Raw genomic sequence first — 25,373 nt, 5'->3', positions numbered from 1 at the left:
TGCTATTATCATCAAGAGTAAAAAGGTTGTAGGAATGCTGCCTACATTAGCATTCACTATTAGAAAAAAAGATGCTATCTAGAACCTTGAAGGGGTTTTCAGCTGTCCCCATAGGAGATACCATTAGCGTAGGTAGCTGGCATTAGCATAGGAGTCATTGCATCATTGGAGTTATATGAGAGAGAGAGACAGAGAGAGAGAAAGAGAGAGGGAGGGGTGGGGAGGTTGGGGATGTATTTGTGACAGGTGGTCAGCTAAGTGGTTATATACACTACCGGTCAAAGGTTTTAGAAGACATACTCATTCAAGGGTTTTTCTAAAAAAATTCTACAATGTAGAATAATAGTGTAGACATCAAAACTATGAAATAACACAAACGGAATCATGTAGTAACTAAAAAAGTGTTGAACGAATCAAAATATATTTTATATTTGAGATTCTTCATATAGCCACCCTTTGCCTTGATGGCAGCTTTGCACATGCTTGGCATTCTCTCAACCAGCTTCACCTGGAATGCTTTTCCAACAGTCATGAAGGAGTTCCCACATATGCTGAGCACTTGTTGGTTGCTTTTCCTTCACTCTGCGGTCCGACTCATCCCAAACCATCTCAATTTAGTTGAGGTCAGGGGAATGTGGAGGCCAGGTCATCTGATGCCCTCACTCTCCTTCTTGGTAAAATAGCCCTTACACAGCCTGGATGTGTGTTGGATCATTGTCCTCTATTACCAAATAGGGCTATCTTGTCACAACACCACTGATTGGCTCAAAGGCATAAAGACGGAAAGAAATTCCACAAATTAAATTTAAAGAAGGCACACCTGTTAATTGAAATGCATTCCAGGTGACTACCACATGGAGCTGGTTGAGAGAATGCCAAGAGTGTACAAAGCTGTTATCAAGGTGTAACACTATAACTTTAGACCGTCCCCTCGCCCATACCCGGGCGCAAACCAGGGACCCTCTGCACACATCAACAACAATCACCCTCGAAGCATCGTTACCCATCGCTCCACAAAAGCCGCGGCTCTTGCAGAGCAAGGGGAACTACTACTTCAAGGTCTCAGAGCAAGTGACGTCACCGATTGAAACGCTATTTAGCGCACACCACTAACTAAGCTAGCCGTTTCACATCCGTTACAAAGGCAAAGGGTGGCAATTTCAAGAATCTGAAATCTAAAATATATTTAGATTTTTTTGAACACTTTTTTAGTTACTACATGATTCCATATGTGTTATTTCATAGGGTTGATGTCTTCACTACTATTCTGCAATGTAGTAAAAATAAAGGAAAACCCTTGAACGAGTAGTTGTTCTAAAACTTTTGACCGGTAGTGTAGGCCATTACTTTTTTGTTGTTGTTGATCAAAATGCGTTTTTTGGCAGAAATGCCTTCTGGGACATGTGAACTTTCATGTGCCTTAGTAACACACTTGTATTCCATTCACAAATATAAATAAAATAGTTCAATTACAAGCCTAGTTGGTTTAGCCACAGAAAAAGCCAGGAACCTTCTCGCTAGCCATGATTGGCTGAGATAATGGATGGGCTGGACATGGTGGGAGATGAGTTTGGATTGGTCTGCCACGTAGAATGCTTCTATCTATGACATGAGCTGTTCAGTATGTGTTTTTTGAAAGATATAACTTTAGCTATCAAGAACTACAAAAGTTTTGCTACTTTTCTCAACAAATCAAATCAAACTTTATTTGTCACATGCGCCAAATACCAGTGTAGACCTTACTGTGAAATGCTTACTAACAAGCCCTTAACCAGTGTAGACCTTACTGTGAAATGCTTACTAACAAGCCCTTAACCAGTGCAGACCTTACTGTGAAATGCTTACTTAACCAACAGTGTAGTTCAAGAAGAGTTAAGAAAATATTAACCAAATAAACAAAAGTATATTTTTTTAAAGTAACACACTAAAATAACAATAATGAGGCAATTTACAGGGGGTACCAGTACCGAGTCAGTGTGCGGGGGTACAGGTTCGTTGAGGTCATTTGTACATGTAGGTAGGGGTGAAGTGAGCTAAGTACCACAACCAAAGTTAACTTCCCACACTGAAAGGAGGGAAAGGGCTACCTAAGTATAGTTCCCAATAAGAGACAACGATAGACAGCTGTCCCTGATTGAGAACCCTACCCGGCCAAAACATAGAAACACAAAATCATAGAAAACAAAAACATAGAATTCCCAAACCAAATAGAGACATAAAAAGTCTCTCTAAGGTCAGGGCGTGACACTGGTGCTAACCACATCTGCTGCCATGGTTTCACCAGCCCACCAGAATAAAGTGGCTGTTTGTTTGTTGGTGTTCATTTGGAGCCTTATAGATGTATTTGCTAATAACATAGCTAGCTGCTATCTCAGCCTGAAATGTGACGGCCAGACCCATGCCTCAATCAGACAAGCTGATTCATGGCCCGGAACCAGACAGTTTATTTGAATAAAAGATCACGTAAAATAAGTCTGCCTACCCGGTATACGCAACTAGCAGTTAAAGGGTAGTTAAACAACATCTGGGATTCATATAGAAGAGGCCAAGTAGAATTGAGAGCAGCTGTGAAATTCCCACTTTTGGAAATCAATTAGAAGACAAAAGAAAGAAAGAAATAAAGAAAGAAGCATCCCAATTATGGATTAGCATATCCAGCTATCTAGCTATTCTAATGTGTGTCAGATATTGTAGACGTTAAAGAAGAGGTGATCCACAGCTGAACAGGTATTGTAGAGGTTAAAGAAGAGGTGATCCACAGCTGAACAGGTATTGTAGAGGTTAAAGAAGAGGTGATCCACAGCTGAACAGGTATTGTAGAGGTTAAAGAAGAGGTGATCCACAGCTGAACAGGTATTGTAGAGGTTAAAGAAGAGGAGATCCACAGCTGAACAGGTATTGTAGAGGTTAAAGAAGAGGTGATCCACAGCTGAACAGATATTGTAGAGGTTAAAGAAGAGGTGATCCACAGCTGAACAGATATTGTAGAGGTTAAAGAAGAGGTGATCCACAGCTGAACAGATATTGTAGAGGTTAAAGAAGAGGTGATCCACAGCTGAACAGATATTGTAGAGGTTAAAGAAGAGGTGATCCACAGCTGAACAGGTATTGTAGAGGTTAAAGAAGAGGTGATCCACAGCTGAACAGGTATTGTAGAAGTTAAAGAAGAGGTGATCCACAGCTGAACAGATATTGTAGAGGTTAAAGAAGAGGTGATCCACAGCTGAACAGGTATTGTAGAGGTTAAAGAAGAGGAGATCCACAGCTGAACAGGTATTGTAGAGGTTAAAGAAGAGGTGATCCACAGCTGAACAGATATTGTAGAGGTTAAAGAAGAGGTGATCCACAGCTGAACAGATATTGTAGAGGTTAAAGAAGAGGTGATCCACAGCTGAACAGGTATTGTAGAGGTTAAAGAAGAGGTGATCCACAGCTGAACAGGTATTGTAGAGGTTAAAGAAGAGGTGATCCACAGCTGAACAGATATTGTAGAGGTTAAAGAAGAGGTGATCCACAGCTGAACAGATATTGTAGAGGTTAAAGAAGAGGTGATCCACAGCTGAACAGATATTGTAGAGGTTAAAGAAGAGGTGATCCACAGCTGAACAGATATTGTAGAGGTTAAAGAAGAGGTGATCCACAGCTGAACAGATATTGTAGAGGTTAAAGAAGAGGTGATCCACAGCTGAACAGATATTGTAGAGGTTAAAGAAGAGGTGATCCACAGCTGAACAGGTATTGTAGAAGTTAAAGAAGAGGTGATCCACAGCTGAACAGATATTGTAGAGGTTAAAGAAGAGGTGATCCACAGCTGAACAGGTATTGTAGAGGTTAAAGAAGAGGAGATCCACAGCTGAACAGGTATTGTAGAGGTTAAAGAAGAGGTGATCCACAGCTGAACAGGTATTGTAGAGGTTAAAGAAGAGGTGATCCACAGCTGAACAGATATTGTAGAGGTTAAAGAAGAGGTGATCCACAGCTGAACAGATATTGTAGAGGTTAAAGAAGAGGTGATCCACAGCTGAACAGATATTGTAGAGGTTAAAGAAGAGGTGATCCACAGCTGAACAGATATTGTAGAGGTTAAAGAAGAGGTGATCCACAGCTGAACAGATATTGTAGAGGTTAAAGAAGAGGTGATCCACAGCTGAACATATATTGTAGAGGTTAAAGAAGAGGTGATCCACAGCTGAACAGATATTGTAGAGGTTAAAGAAGAGGTGATCCACAGCTGAACAGATATTGTAGAGGTTAAAGAAGAGGTGATCCACAGCTGAACAGGTATTGTAGAAGTTAAAGAAGAGGTGATCCACAGCTGAACAGGTATTGTAGAGGTTAAAGAAGAGGTGATCCACAGCTGAACAGGTATTGTAGAGGTTAAAGAAGAGGAGATCCACAGCTGAACAGGTATTGTAGAGGTTAAAGAAGAGGTGATCCACAGCTGAACAGATATTGTAGAGGTTAAAGAAGAGGAGATCCACAGCTGAACAGATATTGTAGAGGTTAAAGAAGAGGTGATCCACAGCTGAACAGGTATTGTAGAGGTTAAAGAAGAGGAGATCCACAGCTGAACAGGTATTGTAGAAGTTAAAGAAGAGGAGATCCACAGCTGAACAGGTATTGTAGAAGTTAAAGAAGAGGTGATCCACAGCTGAACAGATATTGTAGAGGTTAAAGAAGAGGTGATCCACAGCTGAACAGATATTGTAGAGGTTAAAGAAGAGGTGATCCACAGCTGAACAGGTATTGTAGAGGTTAAAGAAGAGGTGATCCACAGCTGAACAGGTATTGTAGAGGTTAAAGAAGAGGAGATCCACAGCTGAACAGGTATTGTAGATGAATAAGCTGCTGCCACACCAGAGTAATGGAAGCACTCTCTCTGATACAAAGGAGCAGGCATACACACACACACACACACAATCTCTCACAATGATGAGGGTATCGTTGGAAATTGGGCAAAAAGGTTTTAACTCACGTTTATAAATGATATATTGATGTGTATTAAATGAGAGGAGAGAAAATGGCCTATTTCCAGTTATTATTCCCCTTCGTCGGATACAACAGTGGAAAGTCTACACATCAGAGTTATCGGAATCACATGGAATTGTTGTTCAATTTAAATGTTTGAATATAAAATTATTGGTGAAGAGATTAAATGTAATTTTAGCTTCCAAATGAGAGATTTGGGTTTTCATAAGGTTAGTGCTTTGCTCAATCAGTGGCCCGCCACTGTGAAGAGACATGGGTTATAAAACTTTTCAGACACACCCTTCTCGCTCCACTATATAAAGCCTTGACAAAAATGTAACCTCCTGTTCCAAGTAAGTGAGGTCTGCAGCCTCTGCGTTAAAAGGACTAACATGTCAACTACAGAACTAAGCCAACCTCAGCGTGAGCTTTGGTTGCGAATGGTATGAACTTTGAACTCTTATTCACTACAGAGTGAGTTAGCAACAGCAGCTGCAAACGTGGGCTAGGAAAGAACAGACAGAGTATCCCGTCTACCACACAACAACGTTACTACAACATATCAATTTACCACCAGAGACATTCTTCCATCTACCACCAACCTACAGAAGCGCAGCTCAGAGTAAATATTTATTGCATTTTCCTTTTCCAAATGGGCGGTAATTTAGAATGCATAAGATACTGTATTTACGATAGCACAGCTTCTCCCTTTGTTCCTCAGTCTTCCCGCTCTTTCACTTAAACCCAGCCCCTTTTCATATCTGTTACGTCTGCTAGGGATGTTTTCCTTTATGATATAATTTGTAATCAAGGTATGATTCATTCTTTGTATATGTAATTCTGTGTGATTAGTTAGTAAATAAATAATTAAACCCAATTTGGTATTGCTGATTCAACTTGTTAGCCAGGATTCGTGAATTTACAACTTTCAGATGAGACTGAATTAAGGTGACGATTAATATTGACTGCTATTGATGTAAAATATTACTAGGTCTTTAAGAGTTTATTCGGAAGATAACAGCTCTATAAATATTATTTTGTGGTGCCCTGACTCTCTAGTTAATTACATTTACATGATTAGCTCAATCAGGTAATATTAATTACGGAGAAAGGATTTTATAGAATAGCATGTCATATCACTTAATCCGGCATAGCCAAAGACACGACACCACTCAGAAAAGAAAGCAGACACAAAAAATCAACATGTCTAATGCAATCGAGCAATTTTTTTTCATTTCCCCTATTGTCAAAGAAATATGCCTTAGAGTGATATACAGTGCATTCGGAAAGTATTCAGTCCCCTTGACTTTTTTCACATTTTGTTACGTTGCAGCCTTATTCTAAAATGTATTAAAAATATAAATATATATCATCAATGTACACGCTCCGTTCATCTAGGCCTCGATCCTGACTAGTCTCCCAGTCCCTGCCACTGAAAAACTTTCCCACAGCATGATGCTGCCACCACCATGCTTCACCATAGGGATGGTATTTGCCAGTTGATGAGTGGTGTCAGCTCGGGGCTTCGATCCAGCAACCTTTCGGTTACCGCCCACAGAACTGAGGAGTGGCTTCCGTCTGGCTGCTCTACCATAAAGGCCTGATTGGTGGAGTGCTGCAGAGACAATTTTCCTTCTGGGAGGATCTCCCATCTCCACAGAGGAACTCTGGAGCTCTGTCAGAGTGATCATCGGGTTCTTGGTCACCTCCCTGACCACAGTCCTTCTCCCCCGATTGCTCAGTTTGGCCGGGCGGCCGGTGGTTCCAAACTTCTTCCATTTAAGAATGATGGAGGCCACTGTGTTCTTGAGGACCTTCAAAAACGCATATATTTTTTTGGTACCTTTCCCCAGATCTGTGCCTTGACTCAATCCTGTCTCTGAGCTCTACAGACAATTAATTCGACCTCATTACTTGATTTTTGCTCTGACATGCACTGTCAACTGTGTGACCTTATATAGACAGGTGTGTGCCAATCAATTGAATTGACCACAGGTGGACTCCAATCATGTTGTAGAAACATCTAAAGGATGATCAATGGAAACAGGATGCACTTGAGCTCAATTTAGAGTCTCATAGCAAAGGGTCTGAATACTTTGTAAATAAGGTATTTCTGTTTTTTAATTTGAATAGATTTGCAAAAATGTTTAAAAAAAACAAACAACAACAACAACTTTTTTGTTTCGCTTAATGGGGTATTGTGTGTAAATTTGAGATTGTTTTATTTATTTAATCCATTTTACAATAAGGCTGTAACGTAACAAAATCTGGAAAGATGGAATGGGTCTGAATCCTTTCCGAATGCACTGTATGTTGATGTTCACATCAAGTGGCTGCTATTTTGACACAAAACCTTTCCACCTTGTGTTTAATATTCTAGATTACATAAAATCATGAATAAGCAATGTTGCACTTTGTGGGAAAGCCAAGTTGACAGGCAGTTAAAAATGATCTCAAATGGCCATCCCTAGAATATGACATTTCACATTCAATTGAATAGCTGAAGTCTCTCATTATACTATTGTTTATGTACTATAATACACTCAATGTTTGATGTAATTTTTTAATTAAAAAATAGTTGAGTATCTCCATTATTCAGCAGGTACATTTAACAGAACTGTATTTCCTACCTTTTATCAATTTTGAGGACCATTGCCACACACACACACACACACACACACACACACACACACACACACACACACACACGTAAAGGGGATAAAATTGGTATTCCAGTGACATGCTGCGTATTTAATTTGTCCACATCCTGTGAGCCGCTCCAACAGGACTCTTGGCGCACAGAGCAAGAATGAGCAAACAGCCGAGAGACATGGAACAAAATATTAATTTACCTATTGCTCTCTGTCTTTCCTTCCTTTCCTTCTCTCTCTCTCTGTATCTCAGCCCTCTGCCTCAATCACACACACACACACACACACACACACGCACACGCACCCACACACACACACACACACGCACACGCACACGCACACCCCCCCCCCCCCCACACACACACACACACACACACACACACACACACACACACACACACACACACACACACACACACACACACACACACCCACACGCACATGCACCCACACACACAAGCAATATGACGAAATTGTTAACATAACAAAACACTTGGCACATAATACAACACAATCCCATGTCAGATTGAAGGTGTGTGACTGTTGAAATGCACCACAGTCCCTGGCATAGGCTATATACCATCTCCATCTATTTGGATATCAGGAGCTCAACAATAGCGACAATCCCAAACCAATAGAAATGCACATGGTCCCCAGAACCTTTGTAGGAGATGCAGTCAGGCAGTAGAACAGTAGAACAGAGGTGAGGAGTAGTACAGCCTACTGTGACATGGAGCGCAGTAGAACAGTAGAACAGTAGAACAGAGGTGAGGAGTAGTACAGCCTACTGTGACATGGAGCGCAGTAGAACAGTAGAACAGTAGAACAGAGGTGAGGAGTAGTACAGCCTACTGTGACATGGAGCGCAGTAGAACAGTAGAACAGAGGTGAGGAGTAGTACAACCTACTGTGACATGGAGCGCAGTAGAACAGTAGAACAGAGGTGAGGAGTAGTACAACCTACTGTGACATGGAGCGCAGTAGAACAGTAGAACAGAGGTGAGGAGTAGTACAGCCTACTGTGACACGGAGCGCAGTAGAACAGTAGAACAGAGGTGAGTGTATATACAGTGGGGCAAAAAAGTATTTAGTCAGCCACCAATTGTGCAAGTTCTCCCACTTAAAAAGATGAGAGAGGCCTGTAATTTTCATCATAGGTACACTTCAACTATGACAGACAAAATGAGAAAAAAAATCCAGAAAATCACATTGTAGGATTTTTAATGAATGTATTTGCAAATTATGGTGGAAAATAAGTATTTGGTCAATAACAAAGAAGCAAGATTTCTGGCTTCTCAATATACAGTATATATTTTTTTTATTTTTTTTTATTTCACCTTTATTTAACCAGGTAGGCTAGTTGAGAACAAGTTCTCATTTACAACTGCGACCTGGCCAAGATAAAGCATAGCAGTGTGAACAGACAACACAGAGTTACACATGGAGTAAACAAGCGTACAGTCAATAACACAATAGGGGGAAAAAAGAGTCTATATACAGTGTGTGCAGTTGGCATGAGGTGGAAAGGCAATAAATAGGCCATAGTAGAAAAGCAATTACAATTTAGCAGATTAACACTGGAGTGATAGATGAGCAGATGATGATGAGCAGATGATGGTGTGTACGTAGTGATACTGGTGTGTAAATAAAAACAATATGGGGAGGATGTAGGTAGATTGGGTGGGCTATTTGCAGATGGACTATGTACAGCTGCAGCGATCGATTAGCTGCTCAGATAGCAGATGTTTAAAGTTGGTGAGGGATATAAAAGTCTTCAGCTTCAGTCATTTTTGCAATTCGTTCCAGTCACAGGCAGCAGAGAACTGGAAGGAAAGGCGGCCAAAGGTGTTGGCTTTAGGGATGACCAGTGAGATATACCTGCTGGAACGCATGCTACGGGTGGGTGCTGCTATGGTGACCAGTGAGCTGAGATAAGGCGGCGCTTTACCTAGCATCGACTTGTAGATGACCTGGAGCCAGTGGGTCTGGCGACGAATATGTAGCGAGGGCCAGCCGACTAGAGCATACAGGTCACAGTGGTGGGTGGTGTATGGTTCTTTGGTAACAAAACGGATGGCACTGTGATAGACTACATCCAATTTGCCGAGTAGAATATTGGAAACTATTTTGTAGATGTCATCGCCGAAGTCAAGGATTGGTAGGATGGTCAGTTTTACGAGGGTAAGTTTGGCGCCGTGAGTGAAGGAGGCTTTGTTGCGAAATAGAAAGACTATTCTTGATTTAATTTGGGATTGGAGATGCTTAATAATGTGAGTCTGGAAGGAGAGTTTTTAGTCTAACCAGACACCTAGGTGTTTGTAGTTATCCACGTATTCTAAGTCTGAGCCGTCCAGAGTAGTGATGCTAGTCAGGTGGGCAGGTGCGGGCAGTGATCGGTTGAAGAGCATGCATTTAGTTTTACTTGCGTTTAAGGGCAGTTGGAGGCCACGGAAGGAGAGTTGTATGGCATTGAAGCTCGTCTGGAGGTTAGTTAACACAGGAGGGGCCAGAAGTATACAGAATGGTGTTGTCTGAGTAGAGGTGGATCAGAGAATCACCAGCAGCAAGAGGGACATCGTTGATATATATCTTTAAATTATTGTTAAACAAAATCTCTTTATCTAAGCAATTGTATTAGTATAAAATAATGTAATTTCCCAAAAAATGTTGAGCATACAATATAGCTCAGTATTTTAATGATTTACTTTATACAGTCATTTTTGCTGATTTTTATCAAGGGTGTCAGTAATTTCGGACCCCACTGCATATCAAGAAACGCATATCTGATGGTAGACGATATTCATAGTTTGAGTTATGATGAAATGCAAGATGTATATGTGCTTCAATGTAAGTTGTGTACATATGCTATACATGTGGATATCTGTGCTTGCTAATTTATCTATTTCCCTCAATTATCTCTATGTGAAGAGTAGTGCTGCTGGTGATTTTGTCTCTGCTTTGTCTCTAGCAGCAGTCCTGGCCTGCAGTAAGCCTAGGGTCGCACTAGGGGGCATGTGAATGCAAGTCTGACTGGACACTGCACAGATACAGTAGTTAAACAGTTTGATGTCATAAAAACACTTATTTTTCATAATAACCTGAGAAAAGAATGAATTTAATATAATCTAATGATCTAGTAATATATTGTGGTGAAGAGGTCCCCAGGCCATTGGAATCAAGCTCAGACACACACAGTGGAGGGTGGGGGGTAGGTAGGCCAATGTGTGAAGAGGTGACAGACACAGACGGACGGACGGACGGACGGACAGACAGCCAACACTGTGGAGTGGAGCACAGCATCTATTATTCATGGTTAAAAAAAGACAAGAGAAGAGGACAGAACAGTTTGTTCCCATTTATCACTGCACAGCTCTATTTTCATGTCTTCTGTCCAAAGCACCGATTCCAATCCAAGTGCCAATGCCGTTTAGCAACTCCAGGCGTTTACTTTGGTTGGACGACATGAAAATAGAGCTCTTTGGCCACGCAGTCGGCACAGATGGCCATGAATGACAGTGGTGTGTTAACATGCTTCTGACAGGATAATGGGCAGCCATGCTACAGTGATGATGTCCCCAAAGTACTACTAGTGATAATGACTGTGTACTGACATGTTGTCATGAAGGTTTCACTGTGTTTTATGTGTGTTTATCAAGTAATACTGTGGGGGAATTGAAAAACAGTGAATGTCATTAGGTACTGTACTTCTACTGTGAAGGCCTACTCTGTACCTCCCTGACTAATTACTAACACTGTACTTCTACTGTGAAGGCCTACTCTGTACCTCCATGACTAATTACTAACACTGTACTTCTACTGTGAAGGCCTACTCTGTACCTAAATGACTAATTACTCACACTGTACTTCTACTGTGAAGGCCTACTCTGTACCTCCATGACTAATTACTAACACTGTACTTCTACTGTGAAGGCCTACTCTGTACCTCCATGACTAATTACTAACACTGTACTTCTACTGTGAAGGCCTACTCTGTACCTCCCTGACTAATTGCTAACACTGTACCTCTCTCTTCCCTCTGTTTCCTATCCTCTGTCCTCTAGCCTGCTCTCTCTCTTCCTCTGCCCACCAGACTGGCCTGATCTCTCCCTCTACCCACCAGACTGGCCTGATCTCTCTCTCCCTCTACCCACCAGACTGGCCTGATCTCTCTCTCCCTCTACCCACCAGACTGGCCTGATCTCTCTCTCCCTCTACCCACCAGACTGGCCTGATCTCTCTCTCCCTCTACCCACCAGACTGGCCTGATCTCTCTCTCCCTCTACCCACCAGACTGGATTGATCTCTCTCTACCCACCAGACTGGCATGATCTGTCTCTCCCTCTACCCACCAGACTGGCCTGATCTCTCTCTCCCTTTACCCACCAGACTGGCCTGATCTCTCTCTCCCTCTACCCACCAGATTGGCCTGATCTCTCTCTACCTCTACCCACCAGACTGGCCTGATCTCTCTCTACCTCTACCCACCAGACTGGCCTGATCTCTCTCTACCTCTACCCACCAGACTGGCCTGATCTCTCTCTCCCTCTACTCACCAGATTGGCCTGATCTCTCTCTCCCTCTACCCACCAGACTGGCCTGATCTCGCTCTCCCTCTACCCACCAGACTGGCCTGATCTCTCTCTCCCTCTACCCACCAGACTGGCCTGATCTCTCTCTACCTCTACCCACCAGATTGGCCTGATCTCTCTCTCCCTCTACCCACCAGACTGGCCTGATCTCTCTCTCCCTTTACCCACCAGACTGGCCTGATCTCTCTCTCCCTCTACCCACCAGACTGGCCTGATCTCTCTCTCCCTTTACCCACCAGACTGGCCTGATCTCTCTCTCCCTCTACCCACCAGATTGGCCTGATCTCTCTCTCCCTCTACCCACCAGACTGGCCTGATCTCTCTCTACCTCTACCCACCAGATTGGCCTGATCTCTCACTCCCTCTACCCACCAGACTGGCCTGATCTCTCTCTCCCTCTACCCACCAGATTGGCCTGATCTCTCTCTCCCTCTACCCACCAGACTGGCCTGATCTCTCTCTCCCTCTACCCACCAGATTGGCCTGATCTCTCTCTACCTCTACCCACCAGACTGGCCTGATCTCTCTCTCCCTCTACCCACCAGACTGGCCTGATCTCTCTCTACCTCTACCCACCAGACTGGCCTGATCTCTCTCTCCCTCTACCCACCAGACTGGCCTGATCTCTCTCTCCCTCTACCCACCAGACTGGCCTGATCTCTCTCTACCTCTACCCACCAGATTGGCCTGATCTCTCTCTACCTCTACCCACCAGACTGGCCTGATCTCTCTCTCCCTCTACCCACCAGACTGGCCTGATCTCTCTCTCCCTCTACCCACCAGACTGGCCTGATCTCTCTCTCCCTCTACCCACCAGACTGGCCTGATCTCTCTCTCCCTCTACCCACCAGACTGGCCTGATCTCTCTCTACCTCTACCCACCAGACTGGCCTGATCTCTCTCTACCTCTACCCACCAGACTGGCCTGATCTCTCTCTACCTCTACCCACCAGATTGGCCTGATCTCTCTCTCCCTCTACCCACCAGACTGGCCTGATCTCTCTCTCCCTCTACCCACCAGACTGGCCTGATCTCTCTCTACCTCTACCCACCAGACTGGCCTGATCTCTCTCTACCTCTACCCACCAGACTGGCCTGATCTGTCTCTACCTCTACCCACCAGACTGGCCTGATCTCTCTCTCCCTCTATCCACCAGACTGGCCTGATCTCTCTCTACCTCTACCCACCAGACTGGCCTGATCTCTCTCTCCCTCTACTCACCAGATTGGCCTGATCTCTCTCTCCCTCTACCCACCAGATTGGCCTGATCTCTCTCTCCCTCTACCCAGAAGACTGGCCTGATCTCTCTCTCCCTCTACCCACCAGACTGACCTGATCTCTCTCTCCCTCTACCCACCAGACTGGCCTGATCTCTCTCTCCCTCTACCCACCAGACTGGCCTGATCTCTCTCTCCCTCTACCCACCAGACTGGCCTGATCTCTCTCTCCGTCTACCCACCAGACTGGCCTGATCTCTCTCTCCCTCTACCCACCAGACTGGCCTGATCTCTCTCTACCTCTACCCACCAGATTGGCCTGATCTCTCTCTCCCTCTACCCACCAGACTGGCCTGATCTCTCTCTCCCTCTACCCACCAGACTGGCCTGATCTCTCTCTACCTCTACCCACCAGACTGGCCTGATCTCTCTCTACCTCTACCCACCAGACTGGCCTGATCTGTCTCTACCTCTACCCACCAGACTGGCCTGATCTCTCTCTCCCTCTACCCACCAGACTGGCCTGATCTCTCTCTACCTCTACCCACCAGACTGGCCTGATCTCTCTCTCCCTCTACTCACCAGATTGGCCTGATCTCTCTCTCCCTCTACCCACCAGATTGGCCTGATCTCTCTCTCCCTCTACCCAGAAGACTGGCCTGATCTCTCTCTCCCTCTACCCACCAGACTGGCCTGATCTCTCTCTCCCTCTACCCACCAGACTGGCCTGATCTCTCTCTACCTCTACCCACCAGATTGGCCTGATCTCTCTCTCCCTCTACCCACCAGACTGGCCTGATCTCTCTCTCCCTCTACCCACCAGATTGGCCTGATCTCTCTCTCCCTCTACCCACCAGACTGGCCTGATCTCTCTCTCCCTCTACCCACCAGACTGGCCTGATCTCTCTCTCCCTCTACCCACCAGACTGGCCTGATCTCTCTTTACCTCTACCCACCAGACTGGCCTGATCTCTCTCTACCTCTACCCACCAGACTGGCCTGATCTCTCTCTCCCTCTACCCACCAGACTGGCCTGATCTCTCTCTCCCTCTACCCACCAGACTGGCCTGATCTATCTCTACCTCTACCCACCAGACTGGCCTGATCTCTCTCTCCGTCTACCCACCAGACTGGCCTGATCTCTCTCTCCCTCTACCCACCAGACTGGCCTGATCTCTCTCTACCCACCAGACTGGCCTGATCTCTATCTACCTCTACCCACCAGACTGTCCTGATCTCTCTCTCCCTCTACCCACCAGACTGGCCTGATCTCTCTTTACCTCTACCCACCAGACTGGCCTGATCTCTCTCTCAATCTACCCACCAGACTGGCCTGATCTCTCTCTACCTCTACCCACCAGACTGGCCTGATCTCTCTCTCCCTCTACCCACCAGACTGACCTGATCTCTCTCTCCCTCTACCCACCAGACTGGCCTGATCTCTCTCTCCCTCTACCCACCAGACTGGCCTGATCTCTCTCTCCGTCTACCCACCAGACTGGCCTGATCTCTCTCTACCTCTACCCACCAGACTGGCCTGATCTGTCTCTACCTCTACCCACCAGACTGGCCTGATCTCTCTCTCCCTCTATCCACCAGACTGGCCTGATCTCTCTCTACCTCTACCCACCAGACTGGCCTGATCTCTCTCTCCCTCTACTCACCAGATTGGCCTGATCTCTCTCTCCCTCTACCCACCAGATTGGCCTGATCTCTCTCTCCCTCTACCCAGAAGACTGGCCTGATCTCTCTCTCCCTCTACCCACCAGACTGACCTGATCTCTCTCTCCCTCTACCCACCAGACTGGCCTGATCTCTCTCTCCCTCTACCCACCAGACTGGCCTGATCTCTCTCTCCCTCTACCCACCAGACTGGCCTGATCTCTCTCTCCGTCTACCCACCAGACTGGCCTGATCTCTCTCTCCCTCTACCCACCAGACTGGCCTGATCTCTCTCTACCTCTACCCACCAGATTGGCCTGATCTCTCTCTCCCTCTACCCACCAGACTGGCCTGATCTCTCTCTCCCTCTACCCACCAGACTGGCCTGATCTCTCTCTACCTCTACCCACCAGACTGGCCTGATCTCTCTCTACCTCTACCCACCAGACTGGCCTGATCTGTCTCTACCTCTACCCACCAGACTGGCCTGATCTCTCTCTCCCTCTACCCACCAGACTGGCCTGATCTCTCTCTACCTCTACCCACCAGACTGGCCTGATCTCTCTCTCCCTCTACTCACCAGATTGGCCTGATCTCTCTCTCCCTCTACCCACCAGATTGGCCTGATCTCTCTCTCCCTCTACCCAGAAGACTGGCCTGATCTCTCTCTCCCTCTACCCACCAGACTGGCCTGATCTCTCTCTCCCTCTACCCACCAGACTGGCCTGATCTCACTCTACCTCTACCCACCAGATTGGCCTGATCTCTCTCTCCCTCTACCCACCAGACTGGCCTGATCTCTCTCTCCCTCTACCCACCAGATTGGCCTGATCTCTCTCTCCCTCTACCCACCAGACTGGCCTGATCTCTCTCTCCCTCTACCCACCAGACTGGCCTGATCTCTCCCTCTACCCACCAGACTGGCCTGATCTCTCTTTACCTCTACCCACCAGACTGGCCTGATCTCTCTCTACCTCTACCCACCAGACTGGCCTGATCTCTCTCTCCCTCTACCCACCAGACTGGCCTGATCTCTCTCTCCCTCTACCCACCAGACTGGCCTGATCTATCTCTACCTCTACCCACCAGACTGGCCTGATCTCTCTCTCCGTCTACCCACCAGACTGGCCTGATCTCTCTCTCCCTCTACCCACCAGACTGGCCTGATCTCTCTCTACCCACCAGACTGGCCTGATCTCTATCTACCTCTACCCACCAGACTGTCCTGATCTCTCTCTCCCTCTACCCACCAGACTGGCCTGATCTCTCTTTACCTCTACCCACCAGACTGGCCTGATCTCTCTCTCAATCTACCCACCAGACTGGCCTGATCTCTCTCTACCTCTACCCACCAGACTGGCCTGATCTCTCTCTCCCTCTACCCACCAGACTGACCTGATCTCTCTCTCCCTCTACCCACCAGACTGGCCTGATCTCTCTCTCCCTCTACCCACCAGACTGGCCTGATCTCTCTCTACCCACCAGACTGGCCTGATCTCTCTCTACCCACCAGACTGGCCTGATCTCTCTCTCCCTCTACCCACCAGATTGGCCTGATCTCTCTCTACCTCTACCCACCAGACTGGCCTGATCTCTCTCTCCCTCTACCCACCAGACTGGCCTGATCTCTCTCTACCTCTACCCACCAGACTGGCCTGATCTCTCTCTCCCTCTACCCACCAGACTGGCCTGATCTCTCTCTACCTCTACCCACCAGACTGGCCTGATCTCTCTCTCCCTCTACCCACCAGACTGGCCTGATCTCTCTCTCCCTCTACTCACCAGATTGGCCTGATCTCTCTCTCCCTCTACCCACCAGATTGGCCTGATCTCTCTCTCCCTCTACCCAGAAGACTGGCCTGATCTCTCTCTCCCTCTACCCACCAGACTGGCCTGATCTCTCTCTCCCTCTACCCACCAGACTGGCCTGATCTCTCTCTACCTCTACCCACCAGATTGGCCTGATCTCTCTCTCCCTCTACCCACCAGACTGGCCTGATCTCTCTCTCCCTCTACCCACCAGATTGGCCTGATCTCTCTCTCCCTCTACCCACCAGACTGGCCTGATCTCTCTCTCCCTCTACCCACCAGACTGGCCTGATCTCTCCCTCTACCCACCAGACTGGCCTGATCTCTCTTTACCTCTACCCACCAGACTGGCCTGATCTCTCTCTACCTCTACCCACCAGACTGGCCTGATCTCTCTCTCCCTCTACCCACCAGACTGGCCTGATCTCTCTCTCCCTCTACCCACCAGACTGGCCTGATCTATCTCTACCTCTACCCACCAGACTGGCCTGATCTATCTCTCCCTCTACTCACCAGATTGGCCTGATCTCTCTCTCCCTCTACCCACCAGATTGGCCTGATCTCTCTCTCCCTCTACCCAGAAGACTGGCCTGATCTCTCTCTCCCTCTACCCACCAGACTGGCCTGATCTCTCTCTCCCTCTACCCACCAGACTGGCCTGATCTCTCTCTACCTCTACCCACCAGATTGGCCTGATCTCTCTCTCCCTCTACCCACCAGACTGGCCTGATCTCTCTCTCCCTCTACCCACCAGATTGGCCTGATCTCTCTCTCCCTCTACCCACCAGACTGGCCTGATCTCTCTCTCCCTCTACCCACCAGACTGGCCTGATCTCTCCCTCTACCCACCAGACTGGCCTGATCTCTCTTTACCTCTACCCACCAGACTGGCCTGATCTCTCTCTACCTCTACCCACCAGACTGGCCTGATCTCTCTCTCCCTCTACCCACCAGACTGGCCTGATCTCTCTCTCCCTCTACCCACCAGACTGGCCTGATCTATCTCTACCTCTACCCACCAGACTGGCCTGATCTCTCTCTCCGTCTACCCACCAGACTGGCCTGATCTCTCTCTCCCTCTACCCACCAGACTGGCCTGATCTCTCTCTACCCACCAGACTGGCCTGATCTCTATCTACCTCTACCCACCAGACTGGCCTGATCTCTCTCTCCCTCTACCCACCAGACTGGCCTGATCTCTCTTTACCTCTACCCACCAGACTGGCCTGATCTCTCTCTCAATCTACCCACCAGACTGGCCTGATCTCTCTCTACCTCTACCCACCAGACTGGCCTGATCTCTCTCTCCCTCTACCCACCAGACTGGCCTGATCTCTCTCTCCCTCTACCCACCAGACTGGCCTGATCTCTCTCTCCCTCTACCCACCAGACTGGCCTGATCTCTCTCTACCCACCAGACTGGCCTGATCTCTCTCTACCCACCAGACTGGCCTGATCTCTCTCTCCCTCTACCCACCAGATTGGCCTGATCTCTCTCTACCTCTACCCACCAGACTGGCCTGATCTCTCTCTCCCTCTACCCACCAGACTGGCCTGATCTCTCTCTACCTCTACCCACCAGACTGGCCTGATCTCTCTCTCCCTCTACCCACCAGACTGGCCTGATCTCTCTCTACCTCTACCCACCAGACTGGCCTGATCTCTCTCTCCCTCTACCCACCAGACTGGCCTGATCTCTCTCTTCCTCTACCCACCAGACTGGCCTGATCTCTCTCTACCTCTACCCACCAGATTGGCCTGATCTCTCTCTACCTCTACCCACCAGACTGGCCTGATCTCTCTCTACCTCTACCCACCAGACTGGCCTGATCTCTCTCTACCCACCAGACTGGCCTGATCTCTCTCTACCTCTACCCACCAGACTGGCCTGATCTCTCTCTACCTCTACCCACCAGACTGGCCTGATCTCTCTCTACCCACCAGACTGGCCTGATCTCTCTCTCCCTCTACCCACCAGACTGGCCTGATCTCTCTCTCCCTCTACCCACCAGACTGGCCTGATCTCTCTCTCCCTCTACCCACCAGACTGGCCTGATCTCTCTCTACCTCTACCCACCAGACTGGCCTGATCTCTCTCTACCTCTACCCACCAGACTGGCCTGATCTCTCTCTCCCTCTACCCACCAGACTGACCTGATCTCTCTCTCCCTCTACCCACCAGACTGGCCTGATCTCTCTCTACCTCTACCCACCAGACTGGCCTGATCTCTCTCTACCTCTACCCACCAGACTGGCCTGATCTCTCTCTCCCTCTACCCACCAGACTGACCTGATCTCTCTCTCCCTCTACCCACCAGACTGGGTCTCCATTGCAAAAAGTGCTCTTTATCATGTGAACCTGTCTATAGCCTGGTTCCCTGGGTAGACATCCAGCCGAGACCCCCCCCCCCCCTCCGATTCGTCTACCTCCATCCTCCCCTCCATCTCTCCACCGCCCTCCCTCCCTCCTGCCTCTTTCCATCTCAACCTTATTCATCAACTCTGATAGATAGGCCCACCCGCTTGCTGTCCGCCATCAAAATGGCTTCACGTTCCCAAATAACCCAGCATTTACCTCAACAGGGACTCCAATCTAGTTACACACACACACACACACACACACACACACACACACCACAGAGTAATCCACAAACTTTCTAACCTGGAAAGCAAACATGTGCATTGATTTTTAAAGATAATGGTGAATATGTATCAGAGAGTTTAATTGAATTTGCTGTTGTGTGTGTGTGTGTGTGGATGGGGGCTTGGCCTGACTGGGGGTCCTGACTAGCTATTGATCCACAGGGCTAAAACGATACATTACAGTAATCAATGGAGGCCCACAGAGACACCCAGCTCCAGCATCAGATGACTGACACAAGTGAGGACATCAGGAACACAGCCCATCAAAAGGGATTCTAGTCTATGGAATCAGCATGAGCATGCAGTCAATATGAGCTTGATTGTGGTTGTGTGCCTTCGATGTGAGTTTGAGTGCGTTTAAGTATATGTGTGTGTGTATGCTTATGTGTGTGTGTGTCTATGGTAATGCACATGCATGTGTGAAACCTGGCCCAGAACACACAGGTAGCAGGTAGCAGGCAGCGCCAGTCTGGTGGAAGAGGGGGAGAGGAGAGAGGCGAGTGGGGAGTGGGCTCGCATGTTCCCCTCTAACCAATGACAGGGGTGCTAGAGACGGGCAGAGGACCTGAGGTAGAGGAGGGATCGAGAGGGAGAGAGAGAGAGAGCAAGAGAGAGAGAGGAATGAAGGGAAATGTAGGCTGGCCGCAAAGCAAATGCCACTTTACAGTTTTTTAAGATTGCTTACACACTAAAATGGAACTTTCCCCACAATTAGCAAAACCTTACACTCGAGGAGCAAAATACAAGGCTAGATTTGCACAACTGTAAGCACATTGTCAGCTTCACACTATTTGCAAAACATTACACACAGTGATTTGCAAAACACTAAACACATTTGTATACATCAGACACAGAAGTATATCATGATGTCACTTCCTTGCAATTCCAAAGCACTGACTGTCAAATTACCACACCTATGAGCCAATCTGTTAAACACAGCCATCAGGTGCACAAACACATGATTGCTAAATTGTAGACACACCAATCAGGTTTAAGCACTATACAAATGCAGCAGGTAGGTTCACCTGCCTTCAACCAAAATGGAAAGAGTCAGAAGAAGAGTGAGGGTGAGAGGAGGAGTACACAGAGGAGGAGAAGGAGTCAGAAGAAGAGTGAGGGTGAGAGGAGGAGTACACAGAGGAGGAGAAGGAGTCAGAAGAAGAGTGAGGGTGAGAGGAGGAGTACACAGAGGAGGAGAAGGAGTCAGAAGAAGAGTGAGGGTGAGAGGAGGAGTACACAGAGGAGGAGAAGGAGTCAGAAGAAGAGTGAGGGTGAGAGGAGGAGTACACAGAGGAGGAGAAGGAGTCAGAAGAAGAGTGAGGGTGAGAGGAGGAGTACACAGAGGAGGAGAAGGAGTCAGAAGAAGAGTGAGGGTGAGAGGAGGAGTACACAGAGGAGGAGAAGGAGTCAGAAGAAGAGTGAGGGTGAGAGGAGGAGTACACAGAGGAGGAGAAGGAGTCAGAAGAAGAGTGAGGGTGAGAGGAGGAGTACACAGAGGAGGAGAAGGAGTCAGAAGAAGAGTGAGGGTGAGAGGAGGAGTACACAGAGGAGGAGAAGGAGTCAGAAGAAGAGTGAGGGTGAGAGGAGGAGTACACAGAGAAGGAGAAGGAGTCATAAGAAGAGTGAGGGTGAGAGGAGGAGTACGCAGAGGAGGAGAAGGAGTCAGAAGAAGAGTGAGGGTGAGAGGAGGAGTACACAGAGAAGGAGAAGGAGTCATAAGAAGAGTGAGGGTGAGAGGAGGAGTACACAGAGAAGGAGAAGGAGTCATAAGAAGAGTGAGGGTGAGAGGAGGAGTACACAGAGAAGGAGAAGGAGTCATAAGAAGAGTGAGGGTGAGAGGAGGAGTACACAGAGGAGGAGAAGGAGTCAGAAGAAGAGTGAGGGTGAGAGGAGGAGTACACAGAGAAGGAGAAGGAGTCAGAAGAAGAGTGAGGGTGAGAGGAGGAGTACACAGAGGAGGAGAAGGAGTCATAAGAAGAGTGAGGGTGAGAGGAGGAGTACACAGAGGAGGAGAAGGAGTCATAAGAAGAGTGAGGGTGAGAGGAGGAGTACACAGAGGAGGAGAAGGAGTCAGAAGAAGAGTGAGGGTGAGAGGAGGAGTACACAGAGGAGGAGAAGGAGTCATAAGAAGAGTGAGGGTGAGAGGAGGAGTACACAGAGGAGGAGAAGGAGTCAGAAGAAGAGTGAGGGTGAGAGGAGGAGTACACAGAGGAGGAGAAGGAGTCAGAAGAAGAGTGAGGGTGAGAGGAGGAGTACACAGAGGAGGAGAAGGAGTACACAGAGGAGGAGGTAGAGGCCGAGCCAGAGGCCGAGGAAGAACTGAAGCAGGAGGAGAACGTGCACAAAGAAGAAGAGGACCAAACTTATCAAATGACATTGGTGCAACACTAGTGGACCATGTTGTGAACCACGGATTGACGCTGAGGGAGGCTGGACTGAGAGTTCAGCCAAATCTTAGCAGATATACAGTGGCATCTGTCATAAGGGCTTTTCAACAGGAAAACAGGTAAAAGATCTGTCTACAGTTACAGTAATCAGCCGCTTATTGGATGCACCATATCAGCACTTGTCATACCCCTTCCTGTGACATTGTGCAGTAAGTTACATGTATTATTCTCTACATAGGATTGAGGGTTGGGAAAGACAAGGAGGAAGGGGGCCCATATTCAGGCAAGAACAAGAGATAGATAATAAACATGGTTTTGGCCAATAATGCTATCAGGCTCAGAGAACTACAAGCCAACATTATCGGTGACCATGCCATTTTCAATAATGCTATCAGGTTCAGAGAACTACAAGCCAACATTATCGGTGACCATGCCATTTTCAATAATGTCCATCAGGTCTCTCAGTCAACACTGGCACGCATCCTGAAAAGACTTCAGGTTCAAATGAAACAACTTTATCGAGTGCCTGTTGAGCGGAATTCAGAGAGGGTCAAACGGCTGCGGCATGAGTATGTGGAGGTTTGTATTGTTCACTTTAGCACTGTGATGTTGCATACTGCACACATGACTTCTTTACATTGACTGTATACTAGTTCTATCCTGAACTACACTATCTGGTCTTTCACTGTATTTCAGGGAGTTTTGCAGATGGATGCTGAGGAAATCCTGCATGAATTCATATATATTGATGAGGCAGGGTTCAACCTCACAAAAGCAAGAAGGAGAGGCAGAAATATCATTGGCCACAGGGCTATAATCAATGTCCCAGGGCAACGTAGGGGTAACATCATGCTTTGCGCTGACATTTCACAGCAGGGGGTTGTCCTCCGTCCTGCCAAAATGGGCCACGGAGGACGCCTGTGACCAAGTCGACGCCGCAGCTGTGCAAGGATGGATTCGACATTCAAGACGGTTCTTCCCGCGTTGTCTGGCTAATAACGATATTGCTTGTGATGTTGATGAAATTCTCTGGTCAGATCCAGCTAGGCGAAGAGATAATGTATAGTATGTTTACTGTAGTATTTTCTGTACAATATTGTCAGTTTATTTCAGATTATTTTTTATGTTTGTTGTTGTTGTTATTTACTGTAATTGTAACCTGTACTGAACACAGTATTTTACGTTTGTCTGTTTGCTGAGCTAACTGTGTTATGCACACTACTGTAGTAACATGAAAACTGGGACATGTTTTTTTGTGATTCTCCATGTTGACATGTTGACTGATTTGGGTATATGGGGAAGACATCTCTCTACTAGATGATAGTAGGTGCTCACGTTGCCCCTAGTGGCCAGTGGTGAAGACATCTCTACTAAATGGTAGTAGGTGCTCACGTTGCCACTAGTGGCCAGTGGTGAAGACATCTCTACTAAATGGTAGTAGGTGCTCACGTTGCCCCTAGTGGCCAGTGGTGAAGACATCTCTACTAAATGGTAGTAGGTGCTCACGTTGCCCCTAGTGGTCAGTGGTGAAGACATCTCTACTAAATGGTAGTAGGTGCTCACGTTGCCCCTAGTGGCCAGTGGTGAAGACATCTCTACTAAATGGTAGTAGGTGCTCACGTTGCCCCTAGTGGCCAGTGGTGAAGACATCTCTACTAAATGGTAGTAGGTGCTCACATTGCCCCTAATGGCCAGTGGTGAAGACATCTCTACTAAATGGTAGTAGGTGCTCACGTTGCCCCTAGTGGCCAGTGGTGAAGACATCTCTACTAAATGGTAGTAGGTGCTCACGTTGCCCCTAGTGGCCAGTGGTGAAGACATCTCTACTAAATGGTAGTAGGTGCTCACGCTGCCCCTAGTGGCCAGTGGTGAAGACATCTCTACTAAATGGTAGTAGGTGCTCACGTTGCCCCTAGTGGCCAGTGGGGAAGACATCTCTACTAGATGGTAGTAGGTGCTCACGTTGCCCCTAGTGGCCAGTGGTGAAGACATCTCTACTAGATGGTAGTAGGTGCTCACGTTGCCCCTAGTGGCCAGTGGTGAAGACATCTCTACTAAATGGTAGTAGGTGCTCATGTTGCCCCTAGTGGCCAGTGGGGAAGACATCTCTACTAGATGGTAGTAGGTGCTCACGTTGCCCCTAGTGGCCAGTGGTGAAGACATCTCTACTAGATGGTAGTAGGTGCTCACGTTGCCCCTAGTGGCCAGTGGGGAAGACATCTCTACTAGATGGTAGTAGGTGCTCACGTTGCCCCTAGTGGCCAGTGGTGAAGACATCTCTACTAAATGGTAGTAGGTGCTCACGTTGCCACTAGTGGCCAGTGGTGAAGACATCTCTACTAGATGGTAGTAGGTGCTCACGTTGCCCCTAGTGGCCAGTGGTGAAGACATCTCCCTACTAGATGGTAGTAGGTGCTCACATTGCCCCTAGTGGTCAGTGGTGAAGACATCTCTCTACTAGATGGTAGTAGGTGCTCACGTTGCCCCTAGTGGCCAGTGGTGAAGGCATCACCCAACGTCCTGGAGACCTGGATAAACGTTGAATATCGCCTTGGATCTGGAGCGGCCTGGCTGGTGTGCATGTGCGTGTGTGTGCATGTGGGTGCGTGTGACACTGACAGATGGATAGAGGGAGCATGTACATGTACCTCCAGTATCCAGTAATTGGCACAGTTGGGTTGAAGGCCCATGTAGGCCAGAGCAGAGCCCTGCTGTCCTTCACAAGTTATCCAGAGGAGCATCCTGTTCTATGCAGCCCAGCAGACCTGTGTGTGTGTGTGTGTGTGTGTGTGTGTGTGTGTGTGTGTGTGTGTGTGTGTGTGTGTGTGTGTGTGTGTGTGTGTGTGTGCGTGCTTTTGTGCGTGCGTGCGCGTGTGTGTGTTGTTCAATACATTAAACTGAGTCCAATGCCATTTTTTAAAGGCAGATCTCACTCTTTGAACTAGCCTCGCTCTGCAGTGTCTTCAATAAGAAATAGTGTTTTTCCCCAATAACCTTTTCACAGAGGAAGAAAAACAGTAGAATACATACACTACAAACAAACAAACAAACAAACAAACAAACATTCAAACAAACAATCAAACAAAAAATCAAACAGAGGAGAAAAGAGGCCGCTTAAACTATGCGAAGGTAACCTTGAATGGCAAAGTGAAAAGATTTATCATGTTTTCTATAGAGCCGAATTCATACAATGCCTTTGTGTAGAGGTTTCATGCCTAGCACCTGTCTAGGGAAGACTGTGTCTGTCTGTCTGTCTGTCACTGTGAAGAGGTTGAGCCATTGAAGCTTCAGCTTTTAAACACCGTAAAATAACGAATAGGAAGAGAAGCAACGACGAAGAACAAATCCTTTTCCCTTCATCGTCCAAGGTTGTTTTCACCATACCCTAGTGATATGATAAACACACACATAGTCAATCTCTTAAGCAGACAGTGCAGTGTGCTGTA

General features: G+C 47.3%; 1 protein-coding gene across 2 annotated transcripts in view; it reads right to left on the bottom strand.

The window, feature by feature from the left end:
- The window catches only part of LOC110524761 (phosphatidylinositol 3-kinase regulatory subunit gamma), a 323,905-nt gene that overhangs the window by 205,190 nt on the left and 93,342 nt on the right, over nt 1–25,373 (bottom strand). The window lies entirely within an intron of this gene.

This window comes from Oncorhynchus mykiss, chromosome 5, assembly GCF_013265735.2.
Source record: "Oncorhynchus mykiss isolate Arlee chromosome 5, USDA_OmykA_1.1, whole genome shotgun sequence".
NCBI lineage: Eukaryota > Metazoa > Chordata > Actinopteri > Salmoniformes > Salmonidae > Oncorhynchus > Oncorhynchus mykiss.
Note: the sequence above shows the minus strand (reverse complement) of the source record. Positions and strands in the feature narration are given on the sequence as shown.